Here is a 17378-nt window from a genome sequence, read left to right as displayed (position 1 = left end):
GTTCCCTGTCTTCTCCTACTTTCAATATGTATCCTGTTTGATCTGCTGAATAAGGATTAAGCATCTTCCCTAGCATTATCTTTGTTGTTTAGCTTCTTTAGGACTATAGTTTTTATTATGCTTATCTTATATTATGTGTCTAATATTCACTTAAAAGTGAGTTTATATCATATGTGTCTTTCTGCTTCTGGGTTACATGACTCAGGATGATCTTTTCTAGTTCTATCCATTTGCCTGCAAATTTCATCATTTCCTTGTTTTTAATTGCTTTGTAGTATTCCAGTGTGTAAATGAACCACAGTTTCTGAATCCATTCCTCTGTTGATGGGTATCTGGGTTGTTCCCAGATTCTGGATATTGTGAATAAAGCTGCTAGGAACATAGTTGAACAAATGTTCTTGTTGCATGGTTGGGCATCTTTCGTATATATTGTTGTGCCTTATATGTGAGATATAAAACAAAACAAAACAAAAAAAAAAAAACAGCAGGAGTCAAAATACAAGGATCTTTTCATTAGAAGCTATAGTTTGAGCTTACACTCTCACCTCCACAGCAGTTGAGAATAGAGTCTTGTGCTCAGGGTAGGTGGTTGATTTAAAGATTCCAGTCCCTCCCAGTGTGCCCAAAGCAGGGGAATTCCTGCTTGACAAGCATCTATTGGTCAAAACACAAAAGGGGATGTTGCATTTTGATCTGATTGCCTGTAGGGAGGCCCCAAAACCATTAAAGGTCTGGCTTCCCTTATTTGTCTGTCCTAGAGGAAAGAGTGATCTGAGCCAGTTTCCTAGCAATTGTATCTCTAGTGCTCAGGAAAGAATGCAGTAAGGCTGATTCCTCCCTGTAGGTGGCTGGACATGTCTCCACCTGTCTGGCCTTTGTTCAGGCTTGTACTTTAAACTTTAAACCAATATCTCAATAAGCTAGTTTTTGATTCTTTGGTCTCTCAATATGCCCAGGAGTGGTATAGCTGGTCTTGAGGAAGCTCTATTCCTAATTTTTGGAGAAAGTGCCAGATTGATTTCCAAAATGGTTGTACAAGTTTATATGCTAGAATAAAATTTTTTAAAAATTATTTTAAAATGGGACTAAACTAATGAAGAACAAAAGAAATAGGGCTGGACACAGTAGCTCACATAGAAAGATTAATGCTGGAAATGAACGGAAGAAGTTAAAAATTACTAAGAAATTTATAACAAGCAACGGGATCTAATGGCAAGAGAGGGAAAGCAGACATGTCATTTCTAAGGTATTGGGAAAGAATGCAAGATTGAGTGAAAGAGTAAGGGATGGGAGAGGCAGAGTAGCTTGGAGGCTGATCGATTTAATGTAGGAATGTGAGATTGAGATCCTGAAGAAATGCCAAAATGTTTTGTAGGTTTAAGCCTCAAGAGACATTTTGTCTGGAATTTGAGAATTACCAGCAGAACTGAGAACATATTATGGAGTGTGTTAGATGAGCAAGAAAAGTCAATCATAAATAATTTTGAAAACAGCAAAAGTATTTGAAAAACCTTGGTATGGAAAAGAAGTGATGCTTTTGATGAAATCTCAAAAAGAATGGGACAAATAAATGTTTTATTTAAAGATGAAAAAGAGAAGGGATTACAAATGCAGAGTTAAATGTTTAAAAAGATATAGATGAAGAGTTGAATTTAGTAATTAAGATTATGGGTGACCTTGGTGACAACATTTTCAGTGGAGTGTTGGAAGGCAAAAAACAGACTTTAGTGAGTTAAAGAGTTAATGCAAGGACAGGAAGCCTGAAGTAAAAGTTGATCATAGTCCTAAATGGCTTGCCTGAAAGCAGAGGAAGGAAGAGTAGCTAACCGAGGGATAGTACACAATTTAAAGAAAGGCTTCAGCAAATGTGTAGGTTGTAGGTTAAAAGCTATTAGAGAAAAGAAATTAAAACTACCGAGATAGTGGATAATTGATAGAGTGAAGCTCTGAAGAAGACAGAAAGGGTTAGGATCCAGCGTTCCTGGGGAGATTAACTCTGGAGGGGATGTATATTATTTTTTGTTGTGATACCTTGGAAATGGAGAAGTTTATAGCATTTTGGAAATGTTTCATTGCTATTTAAAAATGTGAGTCATTGGGATCATTAAATGGAGAAGAGACAAACTTTTCTCTCATATTAAAATGATTGATTGAAAATACTCTACTAATTTGAATGTTGAGCATTTGAAGTAATTCCTCCTCTCTAGGCACAGATGAGTGATCTCTTTACTCCTTGTCATTGCTAGAACATTATTACTATAGTTTGTATTTTACCTATTCTTACAAGTGTATAGCAATATATTTTTATATTTTAATTTGCACTTATTTAATAGTTAATGGTGCTGAATGGCTTTTCTTATACTTACCTACACCAACGAAATGTCCACTTGATTTTTTAACACTTCCCTAACAGAGCTTGTATTGTGATTTGAGGATGAATATTTACCACATGCTCATGTATTGTGGAAAATTTTGAGGGGGGACACATGAAGACTACCATTGTATATCTCTGATGGGTATACCTGGTCCCCAGTGCTTGGATATGATCTTCAGGACAAATTGGAAGAAGTTGCAAAGCAGAATGTAGAAGCTCTAAAACAGAGTGTAATAAACAACTTTCGTGGAAGTTCAGAAGCTCCCTGTGGGAGCTTGCACAATGAAGGCCAGGGCCATGACATTTCAGATGCAATAGAGACTGTATTAGAAACTGAGCTAGAAGCCATTCATTTTACATCCTGGCAGAAATTTGTCTATACAATGTCTACATACTTAGATTTTGACTGAGGCTTGATTTAAAAGTAATCATAGCCAGGTATGATGTTTCACGCCTATGAGCCCAAACCCAAGTGGTAGAAGCAGGAAAACTGAAAAATCAAGCTTAGTGCTGTGTAAACTTTAGACAAGCTCTGCAGTATGACCTTTCCTCAGAGAGAGGGAGAGAGGGAGAGAGAGAAAAAGAGAATTAATTTGGTAGAGAAAAATGTCAAGATTTTACCTTAATGCATGGATTTTACTGGTTGCATTTAGTCTGGTTTACATTGAGAATTGGGAGCAATAGCAGAGTAAAAATATATTTGGAAAAAGTGCTTGTCTAGAAAAGGAGTGTTTAAAGTAGCAGAAATGGAGACACATTAAAATTAAACATACTGCTTTACTCAGAACAACTGATAGGTTGGTCAACTTGGCAGTCATCTCAGGATCTGGATAAAATATGTGCATTGCAGGCTGAATGTTATAAAAAGTAAACTTTCCCATGAGAATAAAGAACCAATGGGTCATATTCATAACAAAGGGGAGTCCAGGAAAGTTGTTCCCATTTTACTGTACCAACCATCCAAGAATTCAGAGGTCACTACAGCCATCTTCCCAGGAGTGTGTGGCTCTATTTTGTGGAAGACCTTGGCTCCACAGGTGTGGACTGTGCAGGACTTCCAGGGTTTAGATGCGTCCACCCAGATTTCAAAGGAAGGTCTATGAAATCAGGTAGCATTTAAAAGGAAGGCCTGTGAAATCAGAACTGTACCAAGTAGCACATAGCAGGGGCTACTTATGAAGCTGCAAGAGTGACTCCAAAGAAGCATAGAGGATCCTGGGGTTTGGGGGTGCCAGGAATGTAGATGATCTGCTAGGAAATACAGTATGCAGTAGGTGGAGCTAAAAAGACTATGTGTGCTACAAATGAGAATATGATGGGGACAGAGCTGTGTAAACCCTGTGGAATTCAAATCACATGTCCATCCTGTTCCCGAAGTCCTGATCAGAGACACACAACACACAATGTTTTCATTACTGGATTTCTGTTTTGCTTTGGTACTGTCTCTGTTTTTCTGTGCCTCCTTCCTCACTTGTGGAATGGAATTTTTAAACATTGTATATTGAAAGTAGTTTTTTCTCACATAATATATCCTGATTAGTTTCCTCTTCCTCTACTCTCTCAGCTCCACCTGCCCTCACCTCCCGAACTGGTCCACCCCGCTTCTCTCTCTCATTAGAAAACAATCAAGTTTATAAGATAATAATAATAAAATAAGATGCAATAAGACAAAAAAATACATTTTATTTGACAAAACAAGCAGACAGAAAATATCTTTAGAGAAAGCACAAGAAACAGAGACCCACTCATCTGTGTATTCAGGATCCTATAAGTGTACTATCCCATAAGTGTACTGAGCTATAATATATACACAAAATATCCATAGAGTAAAAAGAGAGAAGAAAAATATATAGATTTAGGAAGAGTCCTGATACAACATAATGAGATAAGGAACCTCCAATGACAATGTTGAGTTCATTTCCTGTTGGCTATCTCCTGCTGGGCAGGGAGCCTACTCTTAAGAGCAGTTTATTTTTGCAGTTAGACTCCCTTAGGGGAAAATACATTTTTAATTTGCAAATGGTTATCAATTGGAGATTGTGTTATTTGAGAGTTACATTTTAACGAATGCTTAAGATGATAGCTCAACTGTTATACCCAGTTCGCGAGCCCCCAAAAGATCTCCAGGAATCGACTCCATTGCAAAACACATGAGGGTCTTTTTATTGAAAATTACAAGCTGCAGCTCGGGCCTACACAGCACCCACCGCCGAAGCGGTGGGAGCTGAGTGCCTTGCGCCCAGGTTAGTGGGGTGATTTATAGATTTGGTCCATCCCAGCATGCCCAAGGCAGGGGCAATTCCTGCCTGGCAAGCATCTATTGGTCAAGGTGCTACATCTTGAATCGATTGGCTATAGGAGGGTTCCCAGACTATTAATGATCAGGTGTCCCTCCCTAGGGGGAGGGTCCAGTTTCCTAGCAACTGTATCTCTATTGGGTGGGGAAAGAACGCAGAGAGGTAGCTCTCCCCTCAGGGAACTTACTGCTATACTGCGCCTACTCTACAAAGTCTTACAAATCGCTGCTTATCCTTTGGTCTCTCACAACTATGTTCATAGGAGCTTTATTCGTAATAGCCAGAATCTGGAAACAACTTAGATATCCCTCAACCGAGGAATGGATACAGAAATTGTGGTACCTTTACACAACAGAATACTACTCAGTAATAAAAATAAATAAATAAAATAAAGGAAAATCATGGCCATATAATATAGGATAAACATACTAAAATCTATAGTCCTAAAGAAGCTAAACAACAAGGATGACCCTAGGGAAGATGCTTAATTATCATTCACAAGGGCAAACAGGATAGACATTGGAAGTGGGAGAAGACAAGTAACAGGACAGGGCCCTACCACAGAAGGCCTCTGAAAGATTCTACCCATCAGGGTATCGAAGGAGATACTGAGACTCATAGCCAAACTTTAGGCAGAGTCCAGGGAATCTTATGGAAGAAGGGGGAGATAGAAAGACCTGGAGGGGGCAGGAGCTCCACAAGGAGAGTAACAGAACCAAAAAAATCTGGGCCCAGGGGACCTTCAGAGACCAATGTGCCAACTGAGGGCCATGAATGGAGAAGACTTATACCCCTTACTCAGATGTAGACCATAGGCAGCTAAGCCTCCAAATGGGTTTCCTAGTAAGTAGAGCAGGGGCTTTCTGACATGAACTCAGTGGCTGGCTCTTTGATCACTTCCCCCTGGGGGGCGCAGCCTTGCCAATTCACAGAGGAAGATAGTGCAGCCAGTCCTGATGAGACCTGATAAACTAGGGTCAGATAGTGGGGGAGGAAGACCTCCCCTAATCAGTGGACTAGGGGAGGGGCATAGGTGGAGGAGAGGGAGGGAGGGTAAGATTGGAAGGAGATTAGAGAGGGCTATAGTCAGGATTCAAAGTGAACAAATTTTAATAATAATAAATCAATAAAAAAGAAATATTGGATTAGACACTGACTCATCTATAATATTTTCAGCATGCTTCATGGCATTTTAAATAAGGAGATCATTTAAACATATTTACAATTATTCATACAGTTGTGAAAAAAACCTTACATCATAGTTTTCTGAAAACACTTTCAACAGGCTTACATTCATATCATCTGTTATCATGTCACAAGCTTTCATTTTATGAAATCTTTTAAACCTCTTTTCCTACAACATAGTCAAGAGTACCCTGAACTACTCTGAAAAGGATTACAACTAGCCTTTCAAGTAATCTTATTTTTGTTTTGGTGATCTCCAATTAATCAATCACCATCATTCACTATGTATAACTCGTAGTTTTCACATGAACACTCATGGAGGAAGCATGAGGATATCATAACAAAGGACCTTGTATTTTCTTCTTAAGAATTCCTTTGTGGCATAGAGAGATGACTTGGCTGTTATATGTTCTGCTCTTCTAGAACAAATAGTTTGATTCCTAGATTCCATGTTGGACAGTCTACAATTGATTCTAACTCCAGCTTCAGGCTTCCTCAGGGAAAGGCACTCATGTGCATACTCCTTCACACAGTCACAGACAATGTACAAATGATTTCAAAGTGAGTATAAAAACAAATCATTTTTAAAGAGTTCCTGTAGTCAATGGTCAAGAAATTACTTCCACTTCCACTCCCAAGTGTCTTCTTGCTACATCAAACACAACTGGAAGCTCTAAGAGGTTCAACCTGGAAGAAAGCATTGTTATCATCTTGCCCCTTCATAGACTGTAGATGCTAGTCTCCTGGGAATTCCCAACTCTGTATCTCTGGAGATAGCATCAGTGACCTTGGGGGAGAAGCCAGCAGGGAACTACATCTGCATCTCTATTCCTACACCCTTATCAGTAATTAATGCTGAAATCCCAGTAAGCTCTTCTGGCCACCCAAGCTTTCCCCATGTTATCAGTTCTGAGCAACATATGTAATTCAATTGTTGTCAAACACACTTCTCACAAGCACTCCATATATGTAGTCCTCAAATGTATCAAGCCTTCCCCATTTTAGAGACAGGAGATCTATTTTATGGATAGACTACTAATTGTCAAGCGTAGACACACTCCAGCTGGCAGCAGATAGCACCCTGGGCCCCCTCTTCTTGTTTTGACAGAATACTGCCCTTAGGCATTCAAAGGTGGAAGCTTTGTAGATAAGGAAAGGCAAGAATCAGCCAGGAGGAGGCAGGGATTATGTAATCCACCCAAACACCAAGGAGTTGCAGGTTTCTCCCTAAAACTTCTTGTATATATCAAGAAACCAAATGGGATATGGATGGGAGAAATCTGAGTTCCTATTTTCCTGTGAGCTTCCACTTTGCCTGTAATGTTCAACTCCTGACTTTATGTCAGTCATGAAGTGTTTTAACAATACAGTAATCCACTTGTAAAAGGATCCTGTTGAAACCAGTGCACTTCTGAACCAGCCTTCATATGCTGGATCTGTGCAGTTAGCAAGCAAACTGAAGAAACTTCTCAGGATTCATCATCGTTCCTGAATTAGACTCTGAACTGACACACAATCTTAAAACATCACTTCTTAGTTATCATAATGTAAATTATTTGTTATTAGAAAAAATAATTGATAATTTCTGCTTTGTGATCTGATGTCAAAATAACCTTTATCCTTAGTAATTATTCAGGAATATAATTTTGGCTTATTTAAACTAACTTATGTCCCTCTCTCTCTCCCTTCCTGCCCCTCTCTCATTCCCTCTCTTTCTCCCTCTCTTTCTCTCTATCCCTCCGTATGTCTCTTTCTTCTTCTCTTTTTCTCTCTCTCCCTCTCTCTCCTTACTCCCCCTCTTTCCCTTCCCTTCCTGTCTCAATATACCTCTGTCTATGTGTGTACACAACATAATAGTTTTTTTTTTCTACCTGATCTCTGAAAAATTTTCTAGGTTCCAAGGTTTGAGTAATATACCATTAACTCAAAATTATTTAATATATCCTTATCAGGCCTTTAAATTATGACAGTGGAACTTCTCAATATCTGTTCTTTCCATCTTACCATCTTAGCAATCTAGGAATGTTCTTGGACAATATATTATATATATATTCTTGGGCTATAAAGATCATAACAACAATATCACTATTTTTACTTGGAGGTCTAAAGGGCCTATAATTTATTTAGGGTACCTAATAAAGGACATGCTTAAGGTTGTGTTACAAGTAATTTTTAATTGAAAAATATTTTTAATACAATGAATTTTGATTATAATTTTCTCTACCCCAAATTCTCCCAGATCCTCCCCACTTCTCCACCCATCAAATCCACATTATTTCTATCTCTCTCATTAGAACATAAACAGGCATTTAAAATAATAATAAACAAAAACAAACAAACAAATAAATAAATAAAAGCAAACAATCTAGAATGGCATAAAACAAACAGAAGAAAAAGAGTCAATGAAAATGCTGAAGAAACACATATTGACAGAGAGATATACACATTAACAAACACAGAATACCATAAAAAATCCACAACTATAAACCATAATACATATGCAATGACCTGTAGGGGAGCATTATTAAACAAAGAACCTTTAAAAATATTATTGAAAAAAAATATTATTGAGTTAGTTTTGTGGTGGCCATCTGCTGCCCTTAGGGTCTGGCCTTAAGAGCAGTTTGTATACCCAGCAATACTCCCTTGGAGAAAACTAATTTTTCATTTGTAGGTGGCAGTCAATTGAAGACAGCATCTAGGTTAGGGATGGGGGCTTGTGCCCACTGCCCTGTCAACACTGGGACTCCATTGGTCCAGACCTGTGAAGGCCCTGTGCGTTGGACCACAGTCTATGCAAATTCATATGTGCATTCTTTCTACTGTTTACAGAAGGCCTTACTTCCTTTGTGTCCTCTATCCCCTCTGGTCCTTATATAATCTCTTCCACAAGGTTCCCTGAGCCATTTAGGACTGAGTATTCCAAGTTCTCTGCATGTTTTCCAGTTGTAGGTGTTTGTATGTGGCTCTATGTGTTAGGGGAACAAGTACTGAGAGAGGAGCTTCTCTGATGGTGGCTGAGAGAGACAATAATCTATGGATATTGCTGGATGTCATTAGGAGTCATTTTATTGCTATGTTTCTAACTTTTGATATATATAAATATTGAAAATACTGTGAAAATGTTACACGGTGGTAGGGTACATGTAAATGTATATGGAATTTGTATGTTATTGGTAGTAAATAGCTTTAGCTCAGTACTGCCTCAGACACATGAATAATGCTTTCTACTACTAATGCTCATTAAGTAATAGGCATTGGCATAATAATCACATGGGACTACTGTCATATATGTGTTCTATGCTTATAAATATATGCCTGTTTTGCACAATAGAATACTATTCAGCTATTAAAAACAAGGAAATCTTCTTTAGGCGTACATATTTTCCAGAAGGAGGACCCTGGGAAAGATGTTCAATCCTCATTTAGAAAGGCAAATGGGATAGACATAGGAAAAGGGAGAAAACAGGGAACAAGACAGAAGCCTACCACAGAGGACCTCTGAAAGACCCTACTGATCAGGGTATCGAAGCAAAATCATAGCCAAACTTTGGGCAGGATGCATGGAATCTTATGGCAGAAAGGGGAGATAGAAAGACATGGAGGGGACAGGAGCTCTACAAGGAGAGCAACAGAAACAAAAACCCTGAGTCCAGTGGGGGCCTGCAGAGACTGAAGGAGTAACCAAAGGCCTTGCATGGAGAAGACCCAGATCCCCTGCACAGATGTAGCCAATAGGCAGTTTAGTCTCCATGTGGGCTTCCTAAGTAAGAAGAGCAGGAGCAGTCTCTGACAGGGACTCTGTTGCCTGCTCTTTGATCACTTCCTACTGACAGGATGAGCTTGTCAGGCTACAGAGAAAGAGGACCCAGGCAGTCCTGACGAGACTTGATAGGCTGGGGTCAGAGAGCAGAGGAGGAGGTCTCCACTTTCAGTGGACTGAGGGTGGGCATAGAGGGAAAGAAGGAGAGAGGGTGGGACCAGGAGGATATGAGGGAGAGGGCTACAATTGGGATATAAAATGAATAAAGTGTAAAAAAATTAAAAAATGCATTTATTAAAAAATAACACAAACTTGTAGCAAACAATCATAAAAAATCACAATAATGTGGCCCCAGATTTTCATTTATCCCCCTAAAGAGCTGGTCTTGCACACCTCAGGAAAATGGAAGGAAGGGCATACTTCTCCAAGCTCTGAATTCCAGAGGCTACACTTCTTTAAAAAGGTTATTTTTTCTCTACCAGGAAGCTTCTGTTATCACTTAATGAAGCAGTGGTGGTCTCTGTCTCTTGGCCCTTAGATTGTTTACTTATTCATCACAGGCTGATATTGAACCATTAGGTTCAAAATCAGACAGCACCAAACTCAAAATTTTATTCATTCAATTGCTATGTGTAGCCCTTTAATACATTTTAGCCTTGTAGAGCCTGACTGCTTTGCATGATTCACAAAACCAGCAAAAAGGGTCTTGTCACCACAGACAGACAGACTCCTGAGTTTTGGATGGCCCCAAGCTATTGCTTTCTTACACCACTGAGAAACAGCTCCTAGACATGCAAATGCACACCTCCCCCTTTCCCCCTTAGGTTCTACTGACATTCTCCTTTTGTATATTGTAGCTTCCTTACCATACTAGATTGTAGTGTGCCTTGAGGGATTTTTCTCACAAGTACGTCTATCAAACTGTCATTCTGCTAACATTTGTTTCACTCTCACTCCACAGCCATGGTTTTCCATGGCCAGCTCCCGAGTATGTCAAAACTTTTATACTTAAATGTTAAGCTATTTTCTGTTTCTCTGAACCTCAGAATATATGGACCACTGGGGACTGGCTGCTCTTGAAACCTTACATTACATGTTACATCCTGTTTGTATACATGCATAAGTGTCTGAGTGTGACAATCCATGGAAAAAAAAATGGCATTTGAGTATCATCTGAGATTTGCCATTTCTGTTCCTAGAAGAATCTCATTATTACACCTGTAACATATGCAGGTGCTAATAGAATGTGTCAAGGTCATTCTAAATGATAGCAGATTTGTCTTCCAAAAAAAGACATGAACCGATTCAACACTGAAAATCAGAATCTTAAACATCATCATGTTATATAGGTCAAGACTTTTAAAACCCTGAACACACTGAGGACATACTCCACTCCGCAGGACCCTCAGAAGTCAAGCAGTTCTCAAAGAGTGTCATAGACTCTTTTTAACTTTTATTAGTTACACTTTATTCACTTTGTATCCCCCATAAACCCCTCCCTCCTACTCTCCCAATCCTACCCTCCCTCCCCCTTCTTCACACCTGCCCTTCCCTAAATCCACTGATAGGGGAGGTCTTCTTTTCCTTTCTTCTGATTCTAGTCTGTTAGGTCTCATCAGGAGTGGCTGCATTGTCCTCTTCTGTGGCCTGGTAAGGCTGCCACCCCCTCAGGGGGAGGTGATCAAAGAGCAGGCCAATCAGATTATGTCAGAGACAGTCCCTCTTCCCATTACTATGTAACCCACTTGGACACTGAACTGCCATGGGCTACATCTGTGCAGGGTTTTTTTGGTTATCTCCATGCACGGTCCTTGGTTGGAGTATGAGTCTCTGGAAAGACCACTGTGTTCAAATTTTCTGGTTCTGTTGCTCTCCTTGTGGAGTTCCTGTCCTCTCCAGATCTTACTATTTCCCACTTCTTTCATAAGATTCCATGCACTCTGCCCAACAGTTGGCCATAAGTCTTAGCGTTTGCTTTGATAGTCTGTAGGGCAGAGCCTTTCAGAGGCCCTCTGTGGCAGGTTCCTAGGTTGTTTTCTGTTTTCTTCTTCTTTTGATGTCCATCCTCTTTGCCTTTCAGGATGGGGATTGAGCGTTTTAGTCAGGGTCCTCTCTCTTGATTAGTTTCTTTAGGTGTACAGATTTTAGTAGGTTTATATGTTATATGTCTGTATGAGTGAGTATATACCGTGTGTGTCTTTCTGCTTCTGGGACAGCTCACTCAGGATGATCCTTTCCAGTTCCCACAATTTACCTGCAAATTCCATGATTTCCTTATTTTTCATTGCTGAGTAATATTCCATTGTGTAGATGTGCCACAATTTCTGTATCCATTCTTCAGTTGAGGGGCATCTGGGTTGTTTCCAGCTTCTGGCTATTACAAATAAAGCTGACTCTTGGTGAGATATTTATATTTTAGACTTTTATCAGTGATAAAAACAACCTTTTCCAAGTTCTTTTCACTATGGAATAACGAATGCCTTATGTAGACAGTGAACTTGTTTTTGAATGGATTAACACTTTTTATCATAGGCTTTCACTTTAAGTTAACGTGATGGACACATAGAGATAATAGAGTTCAAGCTGACATGCTTACTTGCATCACAGTGTACTGTATTATTACATGCATGGTTGGTACTCCACAAATTTTGATCAAAACTTCACTCTCAAGAAGTATACATAGTGTCTTTCCACTTCTGGGTTACCTCACTCAGGATGAATTTTTCTAGTTCCATCTATTTGTCTGTAAATTTCATGATTTCCTTGTTTTTTTAATAGCTGAGTAGTATTTCATTTTTTAACTGTACCACTATTTCTGTATCCATTCTTCAGCTGAGGTACATCTAGGTTGTTTCTAGATTTTGGGTATTTTGAATAAAACTGCTGCTATACATAGGTGCTAAACACAATTGAGCAAATGCCCTTGTTATATGGTTAAGCATTTTTCAGTTATATGTCCAGTGGTGGTATAGCTGTTTCTTGAGGTAGCACTATTCCTAATTTTATGAGAAAGCACCAGATTGCTTTCTAATGTGGTTGTACAAGGTTACATTCCTACCAGCAATGGAGGGTTCCCCATTCTCCACAACCTCTCTACCCTGTGTCATCCATTGAGTTTTTGATCTTAGCCTTTCTGATGGGTGTGAGGTGGAATCTCAGGGTTGTTTTGATTTGTATTTCCTGGATGACTAAGGACATTGAGCGTACTCACTTATAAGTGGACATTAACTATATAATATAGGATAAACATACTAAAATCTATAGTCTTAGAGAAGGTAAACAACAAGAAGGACCCTAGGAAAGAAGGTTAATCCTCACTCAGAAGGGCAAACAGGATAGACAACTCAAGTAGGAGAAGACAGGGAACAGGATAGGAGCCTACCACAGGGAGCCTCTGACTGTACCCATTAGGGTATCAAAGGAGATGCTGGGACTCATAGCCAAACTTTGGGCAGAGTTCAGGAACATTGGAAGAAGGATGGTATAGAAAGACCTGGAGGGGACAGGAGCTCCACAAGGAGGCCTACAGAGCCAAAAATCCTGGGCCCAGGGTGGAGTCTGCATAGACTGCTACTCCAAACAAGGTCCAAGCATGGAGAGGACCTAGACCCCCTGCTCAGATGAAGCAGATAGGTTGTTCAGTTTCTAAATGGGTTTCCTACTAAGGGGGGCAGGGACTGTCTCTGACATGAACTCAGTGGTTGGCTCTTTGATCACCTGCCCCTGGAAGGTGCAGCCTTACCAGGCACAGAGGACATTGCAGCCAGCCCTGATGAGACCTGATAGGCTAGGGTCAAATGGAAGGGAAGGAGGTCCTCTCCTATCAGTGGGCTAGGGAGGAGTTTAGGGGAGAAGAAGGAGGGAGAGTTGGACTGGGAGGGGGCCTACAGCCAGTATACAAAGTGAATAAATTACAATAAATAATAATAAATAAATTTAAAAAGAGGTATACATAGAACACAGAAAAATTTTTAAAAGCTACATTATGGTTATTCAAATTTTCCTCAATCCCATTTTCCTCATATATTTACATCATTAATCAATAACAGGTCATAACCTTTCGATTATAATCTGCACATTCCTAGATTCATTCATGTAAGACATTAACATGATGTTTTGGGGCTGTGTGTGTGTATGTATCGAAACTACCATGTTTGTGATTCATACTAAAGACCTTTGTGGAACAGCCAACATGTTCGTTAGCTTTTTTTCCCAGTGATCAGTTAACTTAGGTCTAATAGAGACATGGATTAATACCATCTTTATGCTCAATTGCATAGATTTCCTTTCATCGTTAAACAATGACATCAGATGAGTTCTTGTCCACCAACATCCAAGGCCAGTGCCAATCCCCTCTAAGATTTCATTTGCATGTAGATTGGCTAGCCATGGATGGTGGATTCATCATACTTTACCTTACCTATTACAGAGTTTGCTACAATTATTCCTTGTTATGAAATAGTTTTAATCTCCTAGTTTATTTTTTGTGAATGAAACTTTTCCTATCAGCATCATTTATGAACACTCACATAGCTGTATTCATTAACATGGCTTCCATATCAGCATTGTTCTTGATCAAAGAACTTACTGTATATCAAAAAAAGTGAATTCAGTCTGGATTTTTCATGAAATTGAGTAGCTAACCACCTTTCACTCACCTAGAGCCAACTGCCATTAAAAACAACAGGTGACTGTTTTGAAGACTTAGCTATTGTGCCAAGTGCACACAATCCCTGAAATTATTTCTAAATTATGCATAAATATTTTCCATGGCACTGGAGAAATATCAGATGTCATGTTTTTTACATAACAGGCAGGTTCTTAAATAAGAAAGAGAACTAGAAATGCCTCTTCTCAGTTTTGACCCAAATGTCTGTCCCCAAGATATGTGAACTTTTTTGGAGGGTGTTAAAATCATAACCCTTCATGGTGGGTGGGGATCCTGCCCTCAGGAATGTCTTTACTGGCTTAAAGAAGAGTCTGAGGTAGCTCATTCTGTCTTTTCTTTCATTTAATAACTGGGAAATGGAGGTTTCACAAGAACCACTAGGCCTTTCCCGGATGTCACATTTGCTAGCATCTTGATCTCATACTTCCTGGCATCCAGAGATATGAGATACACATTTTCTTTGCTTAGAAGCTAACCAACTATGGCATTATGTTACAGCAATTTAAAAAGATACACGTATATGTGTTGATAGCTACTTTTACCTTTACTTGACACAAGCTAGAGTCATCAGTTAGTTGGGAACATCAATTGGGACAATGCCTCCTCTTAAGATCTGGCTGGAGGAAAGTAGGTAGAACTCTTTCTTAACTAGTGATTGATGTGGGAGGCCCGAGCTCCCTCCATGGCCTCTGCATCAGCTCCTGCCTCCAGGTTCCTGCCCTATTTCAATTCCTATCTTGACTCCCTACAATGAGAAACAGTAATGTAGATGTATAAGCAAATAATTCCTTTCTTTCTCAAGTTGTCTTTGTTCATGGTGCTTCACTAAAGCAATATTTACCTTCACTAGGACAATGCGTATATGTGTGCATAAGTGGTTTTTCAATTTTTTGTTTGCAATCACTATTTTTATGAAAAATATTTTTATGATTATTTTTCTCTTAGCATAAACATTGGTGCACACCAAGAAGGGGAAATGAACTTTCCCAAGAGCGTACACATGTGCTTAAAATATGCAGAATATCAGATAGGAAAAATGACCAACCAGAAACAGATTGAGGGGGCCTGACTTGGCTTCCATTTGCTGTTGAGAGATAGAATGTGTGACTTCATTTGTATGAAGGGTAGTCTCATCATGCTGTGTAAAGGCACAGTTTTGTCTTTATGATCTAAAACCCTGGCCAATTTATGGATGCTGATTTTCCAAATGAATGGATGTGCAAGATTATGCCTACCAATGCCTAAGTTGTTCCTATGTCATACAAGCACAGCGTTTAAAAACTGTATGTCTGATAGTACGTTCCCAGAAAAGATTAGGTTTACATTCTTCTAAAAGGAGGGCCTTTCATAAGATACGGAAGATGAAAGAGAAGCTAAGCCCCTGGTAGTCCCCACACTGGCAGTCAAGCAGCCCCAGGAGCTTCTGCAGACAGCAGATGTGAGCTCTGCCACGACTGGCCAGAGCTCTGGACAACATCTACTCTGGTGCTTTGGCAGCTGACATCACTGGTGTTGCTATCTTAAAATTTCTTCAACAGCTTATCTTCCCAAGGATATGGGCAGCTGTCTCCAGTGTTGCAGGTTGAACTATAAGGCCCCTGAGTTAATATGTTGAAACAGTAACACTCAGTACTTAGATGAAGCTATATATGGAGTCAGGGGTTTTAAGTTCTGATCATGTTTGTGGCATAGTCTGGTGTCCATATGAGAAGGAAAGATTAGAATACACAAGAAAGAACTGGGAACCTACATGCACAGAGAAAAGACCACGGGAGGATGAAGGGAGATGCTAGCTATCTACAAGCTGCGGAGACAGGTCCCAGAAGAATCCAGTCCTGATTCTACCTTTAACTTAGAAGCCTCCAAAGTCATTAGGAAATAGTTCATAGCTTGGGATGTTCCAATACATAGTGTTTCATGATGACAGACCTTGTAAGACTAATAAACCTTAAGCATTTCCAAAAATTTTGCTGGTTTGTCTGTCTTGTTCTTTTCTCTTTCTTTCCCTTTCTTTTATTACTTTAGAAATTTTATGTTAAAAATATTTAGAGTTGTTTTTCTTTTCATTGACCCTAGTCATGTTGATACAATATCAAACCCTAATTTGAAAAACCAAAACAAATAATGAAACACTAGATATAATTAAGCAATAAGAAAACAAGTATATTTTAGAGCATTTTATACTAAAAGCATATTAGCTTAAAGTAAATGGACAAACAGCATGCCTGAGACATGGTATTTTCTAAGTTCCTACTGTCCATTAGGTCATGAGAAAGTATACCGAGATATATGAGATTCTTGAACTTTGCCTTTTGTCTCTCCTAAATCTGTATGAATAAAATGTAACATCATTCTCTTTCACCAACTGCCATGCCACTAAAGAGCAGTCGTGGGAACAAGCAGTCCCTGATGAGTGCGACACATGCCGAACAGGGTCTTGATGCCTTCCTCAGCCTCTGATATTGTCCTTGCTTGTGACAGCTAGTTGTAAAACCTATCCAGCTATCAAGATGCTTTAGTACCAGTGCTGAAGCTCTTCAGATTAATATTTATGCTTTTAATTTTATTTAAAACATATACTCATAATAGCCAAAACACTTCTCCCAAGCTATTGTTCAAGGATTGAGACTGATGTATTCAACTGTTGGGACATATCTGGATCCGTGAGGCTGACACCTACCACTGTCTGCATCTAATGATCTAGTGCTCTGCAAATAGAGCTGAGAACACATTTAACACATTTAACAAGAAGCTCTAGCCAGGGGATGGACACGATTTTCTTTCATTAAAACCTCTAACGTATAGTGTCTTATTTCCTTTATGTTGTAATGGAATTACTTTATCTAATTTTCAGATTTAGTTTGCATTGATGCATATATAAATGCAATCATGCACTCTGCAGCTTTGTTGAGCTTAGTAGTCATACAGGTTTATTTTTTGATAGCTCATAAATTTCTTTTTTCCATTTATTTTCGTGTGTGTGTATATGTATGTATGTGTGTGTTTGTGTGTGTATGTGGGGGGACATGCATGTGTGTTTGTGTGTGTGTGTGTGCATTCACGCACCCCTGTGCATGTGTGTTTGTATGT

This window comes from Meriones unguiculatus, chromosome 8 (assembly GCF_030254825.1).
Source record: "Meriones unguiculatus strain TT.TT164.6M chromosome 8, Bangor_MerUng_6.1, whole genome shotgun sequence".
NCBI classification, from domain to species: Eukaryota; Metazoa; Chordata; class Mammalia; order Rodentia; family Muridae; genus Meriones; species Meriones unguiculatus.
The sequence above is the reverse complement of the archived record's forward strand: the minus strand, read 5'-3'. Positions refer to the sequence as shown.